This window comes from Dendrobates tinctorius, unplaced genomic scaffold (assembly GCF_039654945.1).
Source record: "Dendrobates tinctorius isolate UK_male_01 unplaced genomic scaffold, ASM3965494v1 ptg000125l, whole genome shotgun sequence".
Lineage (NCBI taxonomy): Eukaryota > Metazoa > Chordata > Amphibia > Anura > Dendrobatidae > Dendrobates > Dendrobates tinctorius.
This window is the reverse complement of record NW_027361793.1, coordinates 14364396-14385104: the sequence shown is the minus strand read 5'-3', so window position 1 is coordinate 14385104 and position 20709 is coordinate 14364396. Positions and strand designations below refer to the sequence as shown.

At 46.5% G+C, this 20709-nt stretch overlaps 1 long non-coding RNA gene across 1 annotated transcript; it reads left to right on the top strand.

Moving 5' to 3' along the window:
- The first annotated feature begins 34 nt into the window (after nucleotides 1-34).
- Nucleotides 35-20180, top strand: LOC141046997 (uncharacterized). Its single transcript, XR_012219714.1, has 3 exons — nucleotides 35-1096; nucleotides 15513-15623; nucleotides 19250-20180. It is a non-coding gene; the product is annotated as an uncharacterized lncRNA (long non-coding RNA).
- The last annotated feature ends 529 nt before the right edge of the window (nucleotides 20181-20709 follow it).

Below are 20709 nucleotides of genomic sequence, written 5' to 3'. Positions count from 1 at the left end.
CCGAAGGATGCAGTGCGCAGCCTCAGCAGAGCAGGCACTGTGCACACTGACGCTGCTGCAGCCGATGGGATGGCCACTGTCCTGTTCATTTATACTGCAATAATCAGGGCAGTGTTGTTATATTTAGTTTCCATTTTTTGTATTTTCCTTAAAGGAGTTGTTCAGCTTTTGGGAGCATTTTCTTTCTTTCTTTTTACCTAATTGCATATAATTGAGGCTAAAAATAATTTTTACGATTCTGTTTCATGAAAGATTTTGCACTTTTTGCCTTCTATAGCATATGTGTTGCACTGTCTAGTGCAGGCTGCAGAATGAGTTCACTGATAGCTGTCAGCGAGCGCACTGTGATTGTAAGGGGCCCATTACACATAGCAATATCGCTAGCAATATCGCTGTAACGTCACCGATTTTGTGACGTAACAGCGATATTGCTAGCGACATCGCTATGTCTGATACTTAGGCCTGTTTCACACATCCGTTTGTGTCCATGAGTCAAAATCCGCTGTTTTGCACAAAAAACGGATCTGCCATTTTTCTGGGCGGATTCGTTTTTTTTCCCATTGAGTTGCATTACCGGCGGATCTTGACGGATGGCCATCCGTTGGATCGGTTTTTTTTGCGGATCCGCCAAAATTTTGATGTCCGCTGACATGCCCGAACGGACCATGCATCGTTTTTCGGGCGGCCGGATCTGCATTTCTCACTGCGCATGCCCAAAAGACTTCACTCAGCCGCAAATTTAACCCTAAACTCTGTTCTGGTGGCTGAAAAATTCTCTCTCTCTCCTTCCCCAGGCAGCGGTTCCTTTAAAATTCTTCCTTTGACGGATCCGTTAAAATAACGGTCCGGTGCCAAACGTTGTGGTCAGTACAGGAACGGATCCGTTATCCACCATTTTAGCGGATTTTGACTGACCAAAAAAACTGATGTGTGAAACAGGCCTTACCTCTGACCGGCTCTGCCGCTGCTCATCGCTGGTGGCGCGAGAACGTCCTGGACCATTTCTTGTCGTCAGCTTCCTGCTGGGCTTCCTGTGGTGCCGACGAGCAACGCGTGGACGCGGGCGGGAGGACGTCAGGATTGCCGCGTCTGACAGGTAACTAGCGACCCCCGACCGCTGCTATGTCACTGGTGAGATCTGCCTGTGTGGCAGCTCACTAGCGACCACTTAGCGATGCACCAGCGATCCATATCGTTGTCGGGATCGCTGGTGCATCGCTAAGTGTAACGGTACCCTAACTCTTCTATCTTTTCTGAGCTCCTCTCGGCTGATTTGGGACCATAGATCACATCAAAGTCAATCATGCACTAAAACAAAGAGCCTGTAGAAGCCAAAGGGTGTGCCCTGTTTAATGTATTTACATATTAATAATTTAATAAATCCATCTCTGTAATTTAAGTGTAAGTGTATTCTCCTGTCCACACCATAAAGTAATAATGTTTAATATTGGGGCCTACTTCATGAGTTTTATTTTATTTAATTTCTATGAAGCATGGCTGTAAAGGAATGTCTGACTTTCAGTTTCATAGATTTTTGATTTATTATTACTTTTGTCAGATTCAAGTTATTTTTTTCACCATTGTGGGTTTTTCTGTCATTAAACGAGGGGAACCAACAATTTTGACCACATGTGTAGGTCAGGGCCGGACAGGTACAAAAGAAGCCCTGGCACAACAAATCCACCAACCCACATACATATAACACCCTTGACCTCCCTTCCCCATTGAGGTACAATGCAAGGTTTAGCTAATTTTTCTTCACTTGATCATGACCCACACCTCTCCCTTAAAGGGGTTGTTTAAGGAGCCACATGTGAATGGTGCTGCAGTGTGCATGATCGACCACCACTCCATTCACACAGTAACATAGTAACATAGTTATTAAGGTTGAAGGAAGACTTTAAACCCATCTAGTTCAACCCATATCCTATCCTAACCTTCCCTAACATGTTGATCCAGAGGAAGGCAAAAAAAACCCATGTGGCAAACAGTAAGCTTCACATTGGGGAAAAAAATTCCTTCCAGACTCCACATACAGCAATCAGACTAGCTCCCTGGATCAACACAATATAAAGGAAACTAGTGTAATACCCTGTAATATTATACTTTTCAAGAAAGGCATCCAGTCCCTTCTTAAATTTTAGTAGGGAATCACTCATTACAACATCATATGGCAGAGCGTTCCATAGTCTCACTGCTCTTACAGAAAAGAATCCGCGTCTGTGAGTATGCTTAAACCTTCTTTCCTCCAGACGTAGAGGATGCCCTCTTGTCCCCGTCACAGGTCTAAGAGTAAAAAGATCATTAGAAAGGTCTTTGTACTGTCCCCGCATATATTTATACATTGTAATAAGATCACCCCTAAGCCTTCGATTCTCCAAACTAAATAACCCCAAGTGTAATAACCTGTCTTGATATTGCAGACCCCCTAGTTCCCTAATAACCTTGGTTGCTCTTCTCTGCACCCACCCTAGTTCAGCTATGTCTTTCTTATACACCGGAGACCAGAACTGTACACAGTATTCTAAGTGTGGTCGCACTAGTGACTTATATAGAGGTAAAATTATGTTCTCCTCATGAGCATCTATGCCTCTTTTAATGCATCCCATTATTTTATTTGCCTTTGCAGCAGCTGCCTGACACTGGCCACTAAATATGAGTTTGTCGTCCACCCATACACCCAGGTCTTTTTCAGTGACAGTTTTGCCCAGTGTTTTACAACTAGGCCGGGGTCACACTAACCGACGCAAAATACTGTCAGTATTTTACATGCGTAGTACGGATGAATGACCCCTAAATAGTGCTCCATAGGTCATCCGTAAGCAAGGTGCGGTTGCGTATTTTGCTCATGTAAGCATCCGTATGTAATCCGTATGGCATCCGTATGCAATCCGTATGCTGCAAAATGGACATTTAACGGTTTTGAGGCCTGCTAACCATTTAAATCATTAGCCTGCACCCTATTTATTCACTCAGGAACAGGTGGCTGCCTCCATTCTGTCCATTTGTCACATTGCTTTCACGAGGTGTGTTGGTGTTCTTTGTGCAACATAGCAGAGGGTCTGAGTTTCAATACAACTGAGCAGGTTCTCTTCAACTGGCTTTTGTCACGGCGCTTTGGGCAACCATACCCAGTGATTGTGGATCCACGGAGGAGGAGACGCATGTGGGTACATCCACTTTTGAGGCAACGACTCACAACGACTCCCAAGAAGTCATTTTCACCGCCTCTATTCTTCTCTGCGGGAGCATCCAGTGAAATTTTACCAATACTGTCGCATGAGCATTTCCACATTTGATCGACTCTTGGAGACAGTGCGCCCTGGGATAACCTTTCAGGACACAAGGATGCGCAAAGCTATATCTGCAGAGGAGCGACTTCTACTCACAATACGGTATGTACTACACAACCACATTCTCTATGTTCATAATGTGTGGTCTAAAGTATGTTTTTTTGCCTTCTTGGACTAAGTTTAATGCCCTCATCTTACTCCAAATATGTTTCGACTTACACACCAGAATGTTAGCTCTAATATGTACTGCATATCACCTAGTCATTGTGCAACCAAATATGTGTGTGTTATTCTAGCTCAATTCCTACCAAGTTTGGTCGGCATGTAACTGATGTTTTTGGACTTTCTGCATTCTAAAATTATCCATTTCTGTTGTTCTACAGCTTCCTGTCCACTGGCCTGTCTTATGCCCCCCTCCACCATGAATTTCTCATTGGAAGATCTACCATTTCTGGCATAGTGAGGTCAACATGTACAGAAATCTGGACAAGAATCCATCAAGTCGTCATGCCCGAGCCCAGGATGGAAGACTGGTTGAGGATATCAAGGGACTTTGAGGAGGAATGCCAGTTTCCTAATTGTATTGGGGCCCTGGATGGCAAACATATACAGGTGCGTAAGCCGCCGAACTCTGGCTCCCAATTCTTCAATTATAAACAATACTTTTCTGTTGGCTCTGGTAGACCCTCAATACAAGTTTATAATTGTTGACATTGGGGCCTATGGAAGGACGGGAGACTCTAGAGTCTTCAGTACTTCCATAATGGCTCGGCAGCTACGCACCAACCAGTTGGATCTACCACCACCACGCCAGCTACCAGGCTCCACAGAAGAATCAGTCCCTTATGTCCTTGTGGCAGATGAGGCGTTTCAGTTATCGCGCAATGTCATGAGGCCATATCCACGGTGCAACCTTGACCACAGGCGCAGAATTTTTAACTTGCGCCTATCACGTGCTAGGTGACTGGTGGAGTGTTCCTTTGGCATTCTTTGTGCCAAATGGCGGGTACTCCAGTCTGCCATTCAGTTGAGTGAACAGAATGTTAATGAAGTTGTGAAAGCCTGTGTGGTTCTTCATAACTTCACCAGGATACATGATTGTTCCTCCTTCTGGTGTTGTGCGTAGGCCGGACAATGTGCGCAGGGTGAGACCACCTATGAACCCTCAACGTAGACCGCTCTCTGGCCTCAAAGTGCGTGATATTTTCACTAATTACTTTATCTCACCAGAGGGGGCAACTTCTTGGCAAGAGCATGCTGTGTCTATGTTATAATTTATTTCTTTAAGTGTGTCTAAATATATATTACTCAACCCCTTATGATTCTATGACTGTTTCATTGCATTGGTTAGCGTATGTTAGTATGTTGACAGGGTTTTTGAGAAATCACATAGAGACGTTAACTGTAGTAGACTAATTTTTAGTTTTGCATTTTTGGTTTTTTTTTTCTTAAAGGCAAACATAATATTGCCATAGGAAAAGTTTGGCAATGGGCCAAATTGCCCTTTTTGCATTATAAAACTTTTTTGAAAAGTAACATTATATAACATAACCCAAAAAAAATTAGGCAATAACAACATTGCTACATGAGAATATTTAAATACAAAGGAAAAAAAGGTGATCTCCATAACCAAAATTATTGCTAAAAGATAACACTCACATTTCTTCAGAATGTTTTCCAATCAAATTAATATTCCACCATGACAGGCAAGGCTACCTCACGCCTTTCAGACAGATAATACATGTCTGTAGAACAGAGAATATTTAACCATGCTATACTGGTCAAGTTAAAGGATGAAAAAACAATACTCACTTGTTAAGACATAGAGAGAGCGTGATATTCTGAAGGCTGGTCGCCTTGATTTGTTACTATAGATTGCTTGCAAAAAAGGTGAGTACTTCACTAAGGCCAGCACGCCTTTCCTAGGCATTAGCAAGTGAGTAGTGTATTTTCATCCATTGACTTTACAGTATAGCGCGTTTAAATATTCTCTGTTCTACAGACATGTAATATCTGTCTGAAAGGCGTGAGGTAGCCTTGCCTGTCATGATGGATTCTTAATATGATTTGAAAACATTGTGAAAAAATTTGAATGTAAAATTTTTAAACAAAGTTTGGTGATGGAGACCACCTGTTTTTTCCTTTGTATTTGGAGCACCAGTGAAACCGCACTGGACATCTCCGGCCATCAGACTTATAAATCCTCATAGGTTGGGGAAGGGGAACGTGGAAGAGCAGCCTGTGGGTGATGCTGGACACTGTGGCCAACATTGCCCTGTGTGGGGCCCTACTGATGCCCATGATGTGGGAATTGTCCTGCCTCCTGGGAATGTTGGAGGTACTGGCCAGAGTAATAATGGGGAGGGGCATCTTGTTGGCTGTGGTAGGCACGTGGCTCATACCCACCAAGATACCCAGATCGTCCCCAACCAGGTTGGGACCAGCCTCCAACACTGGGTGGGTACAAGTGGCCATATTGGTGGGGTTGGCAAGAGGCTGACATTTGTGGCTGCTGAATAAAAGGTTGGGTAGTGGGAGGAAGGGGGTGAGGTGTAGGCCCACGTATTTGAGGATCCTCAGATCCTGCTTGAGCTTGCATTTGTGGGGGGTGTCTAAGGCGCATGAGATTTTGTGAAAGCTGCTGGTCAACTTTTAACCCTTATAACTTCCTAACAAAAAAAAATTTTGGTTCCAAAATTGTGCTAATGTAAAGTAAACATATGTGAAATGTTACTTATTAAGTTTTTTGTGTGCCATATCTCTGTGATTTAAGGGCATAAAAATTAAAATTTGGAAAATTGTGAAATTTTCAAAATTTTCGCCAAATTTCCATTTTTTTCACAAGTAAGAGCAAATTATATCAATGAAATTTTACCACTAGCATGAAGTACAATATGTCACGAGAAAACAATGTCAGAATCACTGGGATCCATATAAGCGTTTCAGAGTTATTACCTCATAAAGGGACAGTGGTCAGAATTGTAAAAATTGGCCCGGTCATGAACGTTCAAACCACCCTTGGGGGTAAAGGGGTTAAAGGATACATGAAAACTTATTATTTTGTGATCACTATTACCCAAGTGACCCTCATCCCTTATATTCGATATGCGGTCTGGCCTGTTGGTTAATATTAGGTCTAGCAGTGCCCCCCCTCTTGTCGGGTCCTGAACCAGTTGTGAAAGGTAATTGTCTCTCATTGTTGTCAAAAACCTATTACCTTTGCTGGAACTGCAGGTTTCGGTTCCCCAATGTATTTCAGGGTAGTTGAAGTCCCCCATAATAATGACTTCTCCTTGAGTTGCAGCTTCATCTATTTGCTTGATGAGGATATTCTCTGTTGCTTCCATTATTTTTGGAGACTTATAACAAACGCCTATCAGTAATTTATGATTTTTTCTCCTCCCCTTATCTCCACCCACAGGGACTCTACATTTTCATTAGATTCATATATATTATCACACAGGATGGGTTTTAACCCCTTTCCTACATTAGACATATTATTCTGTCCATGTGACCTGGGACCTAAGTCCCAAGGACGGAATAATGTCTAGCGCGATCAGCTGCGCTCACGGGGGAGCGCAGCTGATCGCGGCCGGGTGTCAGCTGGTTATCACAGCTGACACCCGGCACTATGTGTGGTCACGGACCGCCCCCGACATGTTAACCCCTGGCACACTGCGATCAAACACGATCGCAGTGTACCGGGGGTTTAGGGAGGCATCGGCAGGGAGGGGGCTCCCTCCGTGCTTCCCTGAGACCCCACAGCAGTGTGATGTGCAGCGCAGCTGCGGGGGTCTCCTTCCTTGCAGGTCCCCGAATCCAAAATGGCTGCGGGGACCTTCGGGGGCCTGCAGGGAGGTGGCTTCCTCATGCCTGCAAAGCGCCGGCATGAGGAAGCCTGCAGCACTGCCTGTGACAGATCGCTGATCTGACACAGCGATCTGTGATGTGACAGATTAGTGATCTGTCACATGACAGTGATGTCCCCCCTGGGACAATGTAATAAAGTTAAAAAAAAGTGTAAAAATAATTTAGAAAAAATTGCTAAATAAATAAAAAAAAATACATTCCCTAATAAATTCATTTTTTTAAAAAAAACTATAAAAGTACACATATTTGGTATCGCCGTGTCCGTAACGACCCACCCTATAAAACTGTCCCACTAGTTAACCCCTTTATTGAACCCCTAAAAAAAAAAAAAAACGAAGCAAAAAATAAAGCTTTATCATCATACCGCCAAACAAAAAGTGCAATAACGCGCGATCAAAAAGACGGATATAAATAACCATGGTACCGCTGAAAACATCATCTTGTTCTGCAAAAAACGAGCCACCACACAGCATTATCAGCGAAAAAATTAAAAAATTATAGCTCGTAAAATAAAGCGATGCAATAATAATTATTTTTTATATAAAATTGTTTTCATTGCATAAAAGCGCCAAAGCATATAAAACTACATAAATGCGGTATCGCTATAATTGTACTGACCCGAAGAATAAAACCGCTTTATCAATTTTACTGTACGCGGAACGGTGTAAACGCACCCCCCAAAAGAAATTCATGAAACGCAGTTTTTTTTTCATTCTGCGTCCCAAAAATCGGAATAAAAAGCGATCAAAAAATGTGACGTGCCCAAAATGGTACCAATAAAAACGTCAATTCGTCCCACAAAAAATAAGACCTCGCATGACTAGGTGGGTCAAAATATGGAAAAATTATAGCTCTCAAAATGTGGTGATGCATAAACTAGTTTTACAATAAAAAGCGTCTTTTAGAATGCGACAGCTGTCAAACATAAAAACCCGCCATAAAGAGTAAATCAAACCCCCCTTTATCACCCCCTTAGTTAGGGAAAAATAATAAAATAAAAAAAAGTTTATTTCCATTTTCCCATTAGGGCTCGGGTTAGGGCTAGGGGTGTGTTGGGGTTATGGTTGGAGTTAGAATTGGGGGGTTTCCACTGTTTTGGCACAGCAGGGGCTTTCCAAACGCGACATGGCGTCCGATCTCAATTCCAGCCAAAAAAGTCAAATGGCGCTGCTTCCCTTCCGAGCTCTGCCATGCGCCCAAATAGTGGTTTACCCCCACATATGGGGTATCAGCGTACTTAGGACAAATTGCACAATAACTTTTGCGGTCCTGTTACTCTTGGGAAAATAACAATTGGGGGTGAAAAGATCATTTTTGTGGAAAAAATTTGATTTTTTAATTGTACGGCTGTACGTTATAAACTTCTGTGAAGCCCTTGGTGGTTCAAAGTGCTCACCACATATCTAGATATGTTCCTTGGGGGGTCTAATTTCCAAAATGGGGTCACTTGTTGGGGGTTTCCACTGTTTAGGCACATCAGGAGCTCTCCAAACTTGACATGGCATCCGATCTGAATTCCAGCCAATTTTGCAGTGAAAAAGTCAAATGGCGCTCCTTCCCTTCTGAGCTCTGCCATGCACCAAAACAGTGGTTCCCTCCCACATATCAGGTATCAGCATACTCAGGACAAATTGCACAATTACTTTTCCAGTCCAATTTCTCCTGTTACCCTTGGTAAAATAAAAAATTTGAACCTGAAATAATTTTTTTTGTGAAAAAAGTTAAATGTTCATTTTTTTTTTAAACATTCAAAAAATTCCTGTGAAGCATCTGAAGGGTTAATAAACTTCTTGAATGTGGTTTTGAGCACCATGAGGGGTGCAGTTTTTAGAATGGTGTCACTTTTGGGTATTTTCTATCATATAGACCCCTCAAAGTGACTTCAAATGTGATGTGGTCTGTAAAAATAAAATGGTGTTGTAAAAATGAGATATCGCTGGTCAACTTTTAACCCTTATAACTTCCTAACAAAAAAAAATGTTGGTTCCCAAATTGTGCTGATGTAAAGAAAACATGTGGGAAATGTTACTTTTTAAGTTTTTCGGTACCATATCTCTGTGATTTAAGAGCATAAAAATTTAAAGTTGGAAAATTGCGAAATTTTCGCCAAATTTCCTTTTTTTTCACAAATAAACGCAATTTATATGAATGAAATTTTACAACTAACATGAAGTGCAATATCTCATGAGAAAACAATGTCAGAATCACCGGGATCCATGGAAGCATTCCAGAGTTATTACCTCATAAAGGGACAGTGGTCAGAATTGTAAACATTGGCCCGGGCATTAACATGCAAACCACCCTTGGGAGTAAAGGGGTTAAGGATGATTTTACATATAAACACACCTCCCCCTCGTTTATTTGTACGGTCATTTCTGAACAGACTATAGCCCTGTAAATTAGCCACCCAGTCATGCCTCTCGTCCAGCCATGTCTCAGATATTCCCACCATGTCATAATTATGTTCCAACAAAATTAATTCTAATTCCTCCATTTTGTTGGCAAGGCTTTTGTCATTAGTATACATGCACTTTATGTAACTCTCTGTACCTCTATTCTTTCTTAAATTAGTAACTGTTCTAATCCCACCCCCAATTTCATTATTTGCACCCAGGTCTCTATCTGCACTGTCTTCCCCTCCTATAAAATGAATACCCTCCTCCCAGTTCCTAGTTTAAACACTCCTCCAACCTTCTAGCCATTTTCTCCCCCAGCACAGCTGTACCTTCCCCATTGAGGTGCAGCCTGTCCCTAGCGTAGAACCTGTAGCAAACTGAGACGTCGGCCCAGTTCTCCAGGAACCCAAACCCCTCCTTCCTACACCAATTCTTGAGCCACTTATTAGCCTCCCTAATTTCCCATTGCCTCTCTGGCGTGGCACGTGATACAGGAAGTATTTCCGAAAATACCACCTTGGAGGTCCTTGCTTTAAGCTTGCAGCATAATTCCCTGAAATCATCTTTAAGGACCTTCCACCTACCTCTAACTTTGTCATTTGTGCCAATGTACACCATGACCGCAGGGTCCTCACCAGCCTCTCTCAGTAAGCTGTCAACCTGATCAGCGATGTGTTGGACTCGAGCGCCAGGTAGGCAGCACACCGTTTGATGATCCCTGTCTTTGTGACAGATTGCCCTGTCTGTTTCCCTAATAATTGAGTCCCCCACTACCAGCACCTGTCTGGCCTGCTCTCCTATTTCCCCCCTTACTGGAGCAGACACTCCTCCAGCTTCAGAGGACATGCCTTGCTGCAGCAGTGCTACCCCTCCGCTGACACTCCACTCATCTGCCAACTTAGCAAACTTATTGGGGTGTGCCAGATCAGGACTAGCCTCCCTGGTGCTCTTCCTTCTACCCCGCCTTTTAACTGTCACCCAGCTAGCTGCTTCACTGTCCTGCAGCTCCAGCCTACCATCCCCCCTCATCTATCCCATTGAGCGTCTGCTCAGTGTGAAGAAGACTCCTTTCCATATTGTCTATGGATCTCAGTGTTGCCAGCTGCACATTCAGATCCAGTATCTGGGCTTCCAAATGCACAACGTGCACACATCTCGCACAGCAGTATGCACCCTCGACCGGCTGTTCAAGGATTTCATACATGCGGCAAGAAGTACACTGGATGGCATTGGCAATAGTGGAGCACATTCCTAAAGGGGATTGCACCAGACAGGGCTCTATAAAGCGTCGGCTCTCAAGATCAGTGGGGATCCCAGCTGTCAGACCCCAGGGGATAGGGGATAACTCCAAGTTTTACATAATCTCTTTAAAATGGTTTCCCATTAACAAAATACACTTTAATTAATAGATCTTGGACTAAAGATAAGTTCCACAATTGGATGGATAAAAAAATCTTCCTGTGCTGAGATCTATATATAAAAAAATGAGTGTATTTATGTGTGTGTGTGTGTGTCAAGCCACGCCCACTCCACATGGCCCCGCCCACTCCTCATAGCCACACTCACTCCACACGCAATATCTAATCTAATCTAAATATATATATATTTATATAATTGCATTGTAATGTTTTCATTTCCTGCTCTGTCCAGCTGTCACTGTAACCCAGAATTCCAAGCAGAAGAGGTTCACCGACCGCCATATTGGGACACCCAAGTGATGAGTGTCCCAATATGGAAACTGCTGCTGGTACCAACCTATTGCGCTGTACCACCAGCGGAACACCGCCGCACCACACACTCACACACACATTCACACACTCACAGTCACACTCACATTCACACTCACACACTCAGACTCACACACTCACCCTCATACACTCAGACTCACACACACACTCATACTCATGCACTTGTGGCGCCCCCAGGAGTATGGTCACCACAGTGGCATTGCCTTCCTCCAGGGAGGGTAATGTCAGGCTTGGAGGCAATAAAGGGTCTCTCTAACAGTTAACCATGTCATGCAACACAGTTCCCACTCCAGACCAGCAGAGGGAGCTCTGAACCAGAATTGGGGGAGGAGTGCTCTCTGAGGGCCAGGAAGGGAAATTAGTCAGTTAGTGTGAGGAGGGCAAAGAGTGCAGACGTATGGAGAGAAGCTGGAGGTTGAGCTGGAGATAGAGAGCTCCCTCCCAGTGATAGCCCATGATCTGGAGCCTGGTCTCCACAGTTGTATGGATACTGAAGGTCCTGCAACAGAAACTAGAGGAATAGGAAGCTGTAAATGCTCTATTCCCACCTAAGACTCGGAGGCACAACAGCGACGGGTGAGCCAAGAGAGATAGAGGGCTACAGCTGTCTGTCATACGAGGTAGTTCTAAGAGAAGATAAGAAGGAGGAACTTCAGTGTAACCCAGTACTGGATGTACCTCAAGCCAGCGCTAGGAAGGAGACTACACAACCCATCTGATAGAGAGATCCCTGAGTTGCTTCCAGGCTAGCCTGCTCCTGTGCCATCTGTAACCAGGACCCTGGACTGCGCTTGCCAAGATAAGCTAAAGAAACTGCACCCTGTTGGGTCCTTGCCTCCTTCCTGCAACAACCTCAGCACTGCTACATCTCTGTGCCAAACACTGCACCCTCTTAATAAACATTCCGCTATACTGCCCTGGGACCAACAGCCCTACCTGTGGAGGTCTACAACATCATTGCTGCACTACACCATCTGTCCCAGAGGATCTGCTTGCAGCATCGGCTTAACACCATCTGTCCCAGAGGATCTGCTTGCAGCGTCGGCTTAACACCTCCCTTGCCGAACACCACAGGTGGCGTCACGAATCATCTATTCATAAACTTTATTCCATCACTTCACCCCCTTTTACATGGGCACCCAGGGCCATGGACCGGGTCACCGCTGCTGTGACAATCCCCTCTGAGTGACCGTCCCGGTACCGAGTGCCCCACAGCCCTGGGAGGGCATCCCATTTTGGCATCATGAACAGGATTACGGAGCCCGGTGTCCCCGGGTCCTGTGTGCCAGAGACTGTGTTTGGTGCTATATACTGTGTGTGAAATTGGCGCCATTGCCGCCATTGTCCCGCTGATTGGCGCGCGTGGGAAGAAAAGGGGGCAGGGCTTCATGGGCGGAGTCAGCCGAGAAGCGCGAAAGGAGATGAGCGAGCGGGAAGTGAAAAGCTGAGGCCTGCAGTTCCGGCGTCCCCGGATCCAGCCGAGGAGCGGCATCTGGTAAGCCAGCGCATCCCCGCGGCCTGGTCCACGTTAACTAGGGGGGAGAGAAAATGTCTGAGGACAACACCAATGCAGCACCGCTGAATCCAGCAGCCAGTGTTGCTTCCAGGGCACCGCAAGAAACATCGCCCACCGCAGCGGTCCCCATAATACCGCTGTCTATGCCTTACATCCCGGGAGCAGCCTGGCTACTGCAGTATTCAGGGGAGTCACATACCCTGAGTGAATTTAAAGAAAGACTGTACAGTTTGTTTGTGGTGAGAGAGAAGTAAAAGCCTGGCAGGACACTGATAAAGAGACTGTTAAAAAGATCCTGGCTAAGCTAAGGAGCACCTTTGACACCCGCACTGCAGGTGAAATAAAGATGAGATTCTTTGAATGTAAGCAGAAAGCGCAGGACAGTATACAGGACTGGGTCGCCCTCCCAGGGCTGTGGGGTACTCGGTACCGGGCCGGTATCAGCGGGATGTGTCACAGCAGCGGGGACCAAGTCCATGGCCCTGGGCGCCCAAGTAATGGGGGAATGTAATGGTTTGAATGAATAGTTCATGACGCCACCTGTGGTGTTCGGCAAGTGAGATGTTAGGCTGACGCTGCATGCAGATCCTCTGGGGCTGGTGGTGTGTTGCAGCCAAGATGGTGAAGCTCCCCACAGGTGGAGCTGTAGCCCCAGGGCAGTGTAGATGTGGGGGAAGAGGAGAGGCACAAGCAGTGTAGAAGCTGGTACCCAGATGTAGCGGGGTTGGATGCGTTGGCGCAAGAATGAGTGGAGGACACCAGGGCTTGCAGTTCCAAAGCTTTACTCACAGTCTGTTGTACACACAGGTGCCTGCCTCCGTGCCATGTCCTCCGGGTCAGGGACTCAGTCAACCTCCAGGCAAGATGGAATGCTCCCTTCCAACGCTCCACCAATATGTGACTTTCGGAACGTCTCCTCTATAGCGCCATTAAGTGTGAAGTACTCCCAGTACTGAGTTACACTGGAGTGCCTCCTGACAGATGTTCCCAAGAACTCTACTTATACGGCAGAGAGCTGTAGCCTGCTTCGGGGACTCTCTGCTCCTGAGTCCCGGCTCACTATTCAAGTTGCTGTTGTGCCCCCAAGTCTTAAATGGGAGTAGTGCATTTACAGCCCACTACTCCACCGGTGTCTGCTGCAGAACCATTAGTGTCCATACAACCTTGGGGACCAGGCCCCGCCTTACGCTTAGAACTTCTAGGCAGGTTTCTTCCTCTAACCCACATCCTCTCTGTTCCCTTTTACTCCTTCGTTCCATTCTAATCTCTCTCTCTTATGGAACATCAGGTTTCAGTTCAATGTCTTTCTCCTTCTTTCCCGTGCCAGCAGACCCAGGTCACTGAGATCTGCTGCAACACCTCCTTCCTCCATCCCTCTTCCAGGGATCTTCTTTCCTCCTCTCTGAGTGGCTTCCTCTCTCGGACTGACCTGTAATCCTAAACCTTCCCGCTCTTTTATGTATTCTAAACTCCACCCGCCTCCCAGCACGTTTCGTGTTCCAAGCAGGGAACCACCAAAGGTGCTCTGCTACTCTCTAAGCAACGAGCCACAATGATGTGGCTTTGCTGAACTACCATGTTGTGTGGGGTGCGAGTGTTGGAGCATGGTCAGGAGCCTCCAACTTACCTGGATGGTGTGGCACCCCACCTCAGGAGGAGGTGCAGTACCTCTGTGGTGACTGAGCCTCAGGGGCTCCACAGGACTATGCTCTTAACCTGCAGGAGGCGCTGCGAGCTGTCAAGCAGATTGACCCTGACAGTGTGAAAGATAGAGATGGACTGCTAAAGGAGCAATTTATTGAAGGACTCTTATCCAACACCCACAGAACACAGCAGCGCACCATAGCCCTACAGAACCCTGATCTGGACTTTGCTGATTTCAAGGACAGGGCTATCTGGGTGCTGCAGGAACCAACTGTCAGCCGGCCAGCACCACCTAGGCGCCCAGCGATCACCTACCACCAGGAAGCAACATCTTTCCCTTCCATCCCTGTGGAGGCTGATGCACAGACTCTGGATAAAGATCCCACAGAAGAACTGCGTCTTCAGGTCCAGGAGTTCACCAAAGGGATGGCTGCACTTACTAAAACCGTGCAGTCCCTGCAGGTGTCCTCCAAGGAGAAGATCCAGCTTGCTTCCAGTTCAGAGGATGTCCTGTGGCTCCAGAAGAGGAGAACTCCACCACTCCGAGGGAGGAACAACTACCGCTATGACCAGAACGGACGTCCCATCTGTCGTCACTGCCACAAAGCAGGCCACCTCACAAGATTCTGTGCTTTAAACGAGCCAACCCCCAGGAGTAGGACCACAAGGCCCAAGGAACTGGCGAGCCAAGTATGTTGGAGGGAGACCGATCCTTCCAGAGGTGATTGATGGCATCCCCATGAACGCTTTGCTGGACACTGGCTCCCAGGTGACCACTATGCCCTATATCCTCTACAAGCGGTATTGGGCTAACTCTGAACTCACCCATGGCCCAAGTGATGAACTAACAGTAGTTGCTAGTAATGGTCAGTCTTTACCACAAGTGGGATGTAAAGAAATTACTGTTAAAGTGGGGAAGGTAGAGTTAAAATCTCAAGGTCTGATAGTTGTGGATATTGATCGACGAGAATGTAATCCCATGATGACTCTTGGTACAAATGTAATTGAAAATTGTCTTTCTGAGGTTATTGTCTTGTTGCAACAGGTGGCTGAGACTGCTGGTTCCAGTGAACAACAAGTCCTGCAGAAGGAGATCAAGGCCCTGATGCAAAGACAGCAGGCAGAACTCTCTGGCGGAGAAATTGGCAGTGTCAGAGTGAGTGATGCTTTCCCCATTGCAATACCCCCCAGGTGTGAAATGTTGATTTGGTGTCGGGCAGCCATAGGCCTCAGAGGAAAAGATTACCAGGCAATGGTAGAACCAGTGTACTCTGATAGCAGGCCCACTGTCCTGACAGCCAGAGGGGTAGTTGATGTACGTAAAGGGAGAGTACCTGTACGCCTTTTGAATTGTGGGGAGGAGGAGGCCACAATACCTCGGTATGCCACAGTTGCTAAGCTGCTCACTGTCAGTAACAATGCAATGCAGGCAGCAGAGCCCTTGGTCTCATCCGACCAGGTAGAGGACAATGGCTTTGTCAAGCAGCTGGAGGAGTGGTGCCAATAACTGCAGGTGGGGACTGACTCTACACCTTCATACCTGAAAAATGGGGTTTACAGGGTGACCCAGGAATATGAGCGGGTATTCAGTAAACACCCCCTAGATTTTGGGAAGGCAAAAGGGGTTCAACACCATATCCCCACTGGAGATCATCCACCCATAAAAGAAAGGTACCGGCCTATACTCCCCAACACAATACCAATGTGTCAAAGGTATGTTGAGAGAGATGAAGGAAGCAGGGGTTATCAGAGACAGTTGTAGCCCCTGGGCAGCTCCAATAGTTTTTGTAAAGAAAAAGGATGGTACCATGAGAATGTGTGTTGATTACAGAAAAATTAACAGCATTACACATAAGGATGCCTACCCATTACCCAGAATTGAGGAGTCATTAGCTGCACTTAAAACTGCTAACTATTTTTCCACCTTAGATCTCACTAGTGGGTATTGGCAGGTTCCCGAGGCAGAGGCAGACAAGGAGAAAACAGCTTTTACCACCCCAATGGGTCTCTGTGAGTTCAACTATATGCCATTGGGGCTCTGCACCACCCCAGGAACATTTCAACGGCTGATGGAGTGCTGCCTGGGACGCAAGAACTTCGAAACAGTCCTTTTGTACCTTGATGATGTCATTGTTTTCTCCAAGACTTATGAAGACCATCTGAAGCACCTGGCTGAGGTGTTTGAAGCCTTGTCCAGCTTTGGCCTGAAGGTGAAGCCTTCCAAATGCCACCTCCTGAAGCCCAAGGTACAGTACCTTGGTCATGTAGTGAGTGCAGAAGGTGTGGCACCAGATCCTGACAAAGTCACAGTCATCCGGGACTGGCCGAAGCCCAGCAACCTCCATGAAGTACGCCAATTTCTGGGGTGGGTAGGCTATTACCGAAGGTTCATCAAGGGCTTCACTGAAATAGCCACTCCTATGCAAAATCTTCAGGTGGGGCAGTTCAAGAAAGCCAAACAGAAAAGTTCCACATTTGAATGGACTGAAGAGTTGGAGAGGTTCTTCACCCGACTGAAGATGGCTATCACAGGAGATGAAGTTCTGGCCTACCCAGACTATGACCAACCCTTTGTGTTGTATACTGATGCCAGCAACGTGGGACTTGGAGCAGTACTGTCACAGGTACAGAATGGCAAAGAAAGAGTCATCTCCTACGCCAGCAGGAAGCTTCGTCCCACTGAAAGGAACCCTTACAACTACAGTTCCTTCAAGCTGGAGTTCCTCGCCATAGTCTGGGCTGTGACTGAAAGATTCAAGCATTACCTAGCTTCAGCCAAGTTTACCATCTTCACGGACAACAACCCGTTGACTCACTTGGAAACTGCAAAACTAGGTGCACTGGAGCAGCGATGGATGGCTCAGCTGTCTAATTATGAGTCTACCATCAAGTACCAAACAGGGCATAAGAATGCCAATGCTGATGCGCTGTCCAGAATGCCTAATCTGCCAGATGCAGGAGAAGACCCTGAGGCTCTTGGAGAAATAGAGTTACCTCCCTTCCACCGGCCAATTGCGGCCCAACGTGCTCAAGGAGTGAGAAACAGACGGTCTGGCTTGAAAGAGGTCACCCTAAATCCATTTCCCCATCATGACTGGGCAGAAACGCAGGTTAGTGACCCCGCAGTCCGCATGGTGAAGGAGCTACTGTCACAAGCTGACTCACGCCCAGAGTCAGATGCTCCTGAAGAAACTCAGCAGTTGTGGAAGGAGAGTGGCCGGCTGTTCATCTATGAAGGAAAGCTGTGTCGGAGTATCAATGCCCGCACTCATGAGTTGGTCTGGCAGGTGGTAGTCCCAAAGAGAGAGGCATCAATGGTCCTAGAAGCATACAATGGAGCTGGCCACTTCGGATGGAAGAAGTTGGAAGCATTGCTCCGGGAGAGGTTCTACTGGGCTGGTATGAGGAAAGCAATTGAAAAGTGGTGCCGAGAGTGTGGACAATGTAACCTGCGCAGAAAGGATCGAAACAGCCAGAGAGCTCCTTTACAGCCAATAATAACCAAACAGCCACTGGAGTTGGTCGCCCTAGACCATGTGAAGCTGGTCCCAAGCCGCTCAGACTACATCTATGCTCTTACCATCGTAGACCACTACTCAAGATTCCTGGTAGTTGTGCCTGTCAAAGATCAAACAGCCAGGACAGCAGCCAGAGCCTTCCAACAGCACTTCTGTAGACCACATGGATACCCAGAGCAAGTGCTTACAGATCAAGCTCCATCTTTTGAGGCAGAAGTGTTCCAGGAATTCTGTAACTTGTACGGTTGCAAGAAGATCAGGACAACACCGTACCATCCACAGACCAATGGCATGTGTGAAAAGATGAACCAGGTAGTGATTGACCTACTGAAGACCTTGCCTTTGGAGGAGAGGAATCTGTGGCTAGAAAAGTTGCCAGATCTGGTAGACCTCTACAACCACATTCCTGTGAATTCCACCAATTGCTCTCCAGCCTACCTAATGAGAGCGAGGCCTGGTAAACTGCCTATTGATTTGGATATGGGAGTCCTTACCCCTGAAGTGACATCACCAGATGCTGACTGGGATACAGAGACTCAGCAACGGTACAGAAAAGTACAAGAGTGTGTGGAGAAGAGTCTAGCTCAGGCAAGACAAAAACAAGAAAGGCACTACAACCAACATGCACCTGCAGTTCCCTTGTCACCAGGAAAACAAGTCCTCTAGAGGAAAAGAAGACTGCATAAATTAGATGACCAATGGGAAGCTGAACCCTACATCATTCTACCCTCAAATTTTGACAATACCAAGGTGTGCCTTATTAGTAAAGATGGAGGAGAAACCTCAGCAGCAGTATCAAGGGATCATTTGAAATTATGCCCTGACCAGTTAAGAGAAAGAATGGAAGAACAAAATAACATCCAACCCATAGAAGAAGAAAAGGTTAGCACTATACTTGGAGAATTCCCTGCCAATTGGACTAAAGTGAATGATGCCATAGTGGTGCCAGTGTTGACATTTCCCCAACTGGTAGTACAAGAAGAAGTGACTCATGAGAACTCTGAAAATCAGGAAGTTCAGGTAGCAGATGCCATACCAGCAGTGGAGCCAGAGAACCTTCGCCCTGCCAGTGGTGAATCTGTCATACCCATGGTGAGACTAAGAGTCGGTAGGAGAATACTACCTAGTTTACTTACACCAGAGTTATGCAGGTCTACCCGTACTACACAAGGTATACTGCCCATCAGATACCGTGTATAGATAAGTTTATGTGAATATTGAAATTGTGTATATATGTAACTGTTCTCAAGCTTTGTGCCTACAGATAACCTGTACGAAGCCTTTTTGAAGTTCTTGTTTCATGTTTTGATGGACATTGGACCACAGGACTTGTGTGGTCAAAACCAACTTTGTACATAGTTCACCAGTTGCCCAGGAATGGACCATGGACATTGATGCTTGGACTTATCATCATAGGACTATTTTTGGAGCTTTTGGTTTTTGTAAATTTTTCATTTTTTTCTTAAATCTTGTAACCCTCATATTGTTTACATGTTTTCTTTTATCAGTCCAGGAGTACTGACTTTCACTAGGGGGGAATGTGGCGCCCCCAGGAGTATGGTCGCCACAGTGGCATTGCCTTCCTCCAGGGAGGGTGATGTCAGGCTTGGAGGCAATGAAGGGTGTCTCTAACAGTTAACCATGTCATGCAACACAGTTCCCACTCCAGGTCAGCAGAGGGAGCTCTGAACCAGAATTGGGGGGAGGAGTGCTCTCTGAGAGCCAGGAAGGGAAATTAGTCAGTTAGTGTGAGGAGGGCAAAGAGTGTAGACATGTGGAGAGAAGCTGGAGGTTGAGCTGGAGATAGAGAGCTCCCTCCCAGTGATAGCGCATGATCTGGAGCCTGGTCTCCACAGTTGTATGGATACTGAAGGTCCTGCAACAGAAACCAGAGAAATAGGAAGCTGTAAATGCTCTATTCCCAACTAAGACTCGGAGGCACAACAGCGACGGGTGAGCCAAGAGAGATAGAGGGCTACAGCTGTCTGCCATACGAGGTAGTTCTAAGAGAAGATAAGAAGGAGGAACTTCAGTGTAACCCAGTACTGGATGTGCCTCAAGCCAGCGCTAGGAAGGAGACTACACAACCCATCTGATAGAGAGATCCCTGAGTTGCTTCCAGGCTAGCCTGCTCCTGTGCCATCTGTAACCAGGACCCTGGACTGCGTTTGCCAAGTAAAGGTAAAGAAACTGCACCCTGTTGTGTCCATGCCTCCTTCCTGCAACATCCTCAGCACTGCTACATCTCTGTGCCAAACATTGCACCCTCTTCCTAAACATTCCGCTACACTGCCCTGGGACCAACAGCCCTACCTGTGGAGGGCTACAACAACATTGCTGCACTACACCATCTGTTCCAGAGGATCTGCTTGCAGCGTCGGCTTAACAACTCCCTTGCCGAACACCACAGATGGTGTCACGAATCATCTATTCATAAACTTTATTCCATCACTTCACCCCCTTTTACATGGGCGCCCAGGGCCACGGACCGGGTCACCGCTGCTGTGACAATCCCCTCTGAGAGACCGGCCCGGTACCGAGTACCCCACAGCCCTGGGAGGGCGTCCCACACTCATGCACTCACACTCATTCCCACACTCACGCAGCCTCTTGCGTAGTACCATCACTGGAACACTGTTGCACTGCACCTATGCGAACTCCGCGCAGGCGCATTGAATCATTCAGCTGATCCTGGTGGCAGATGCACGACGTGTGTACAGGCAG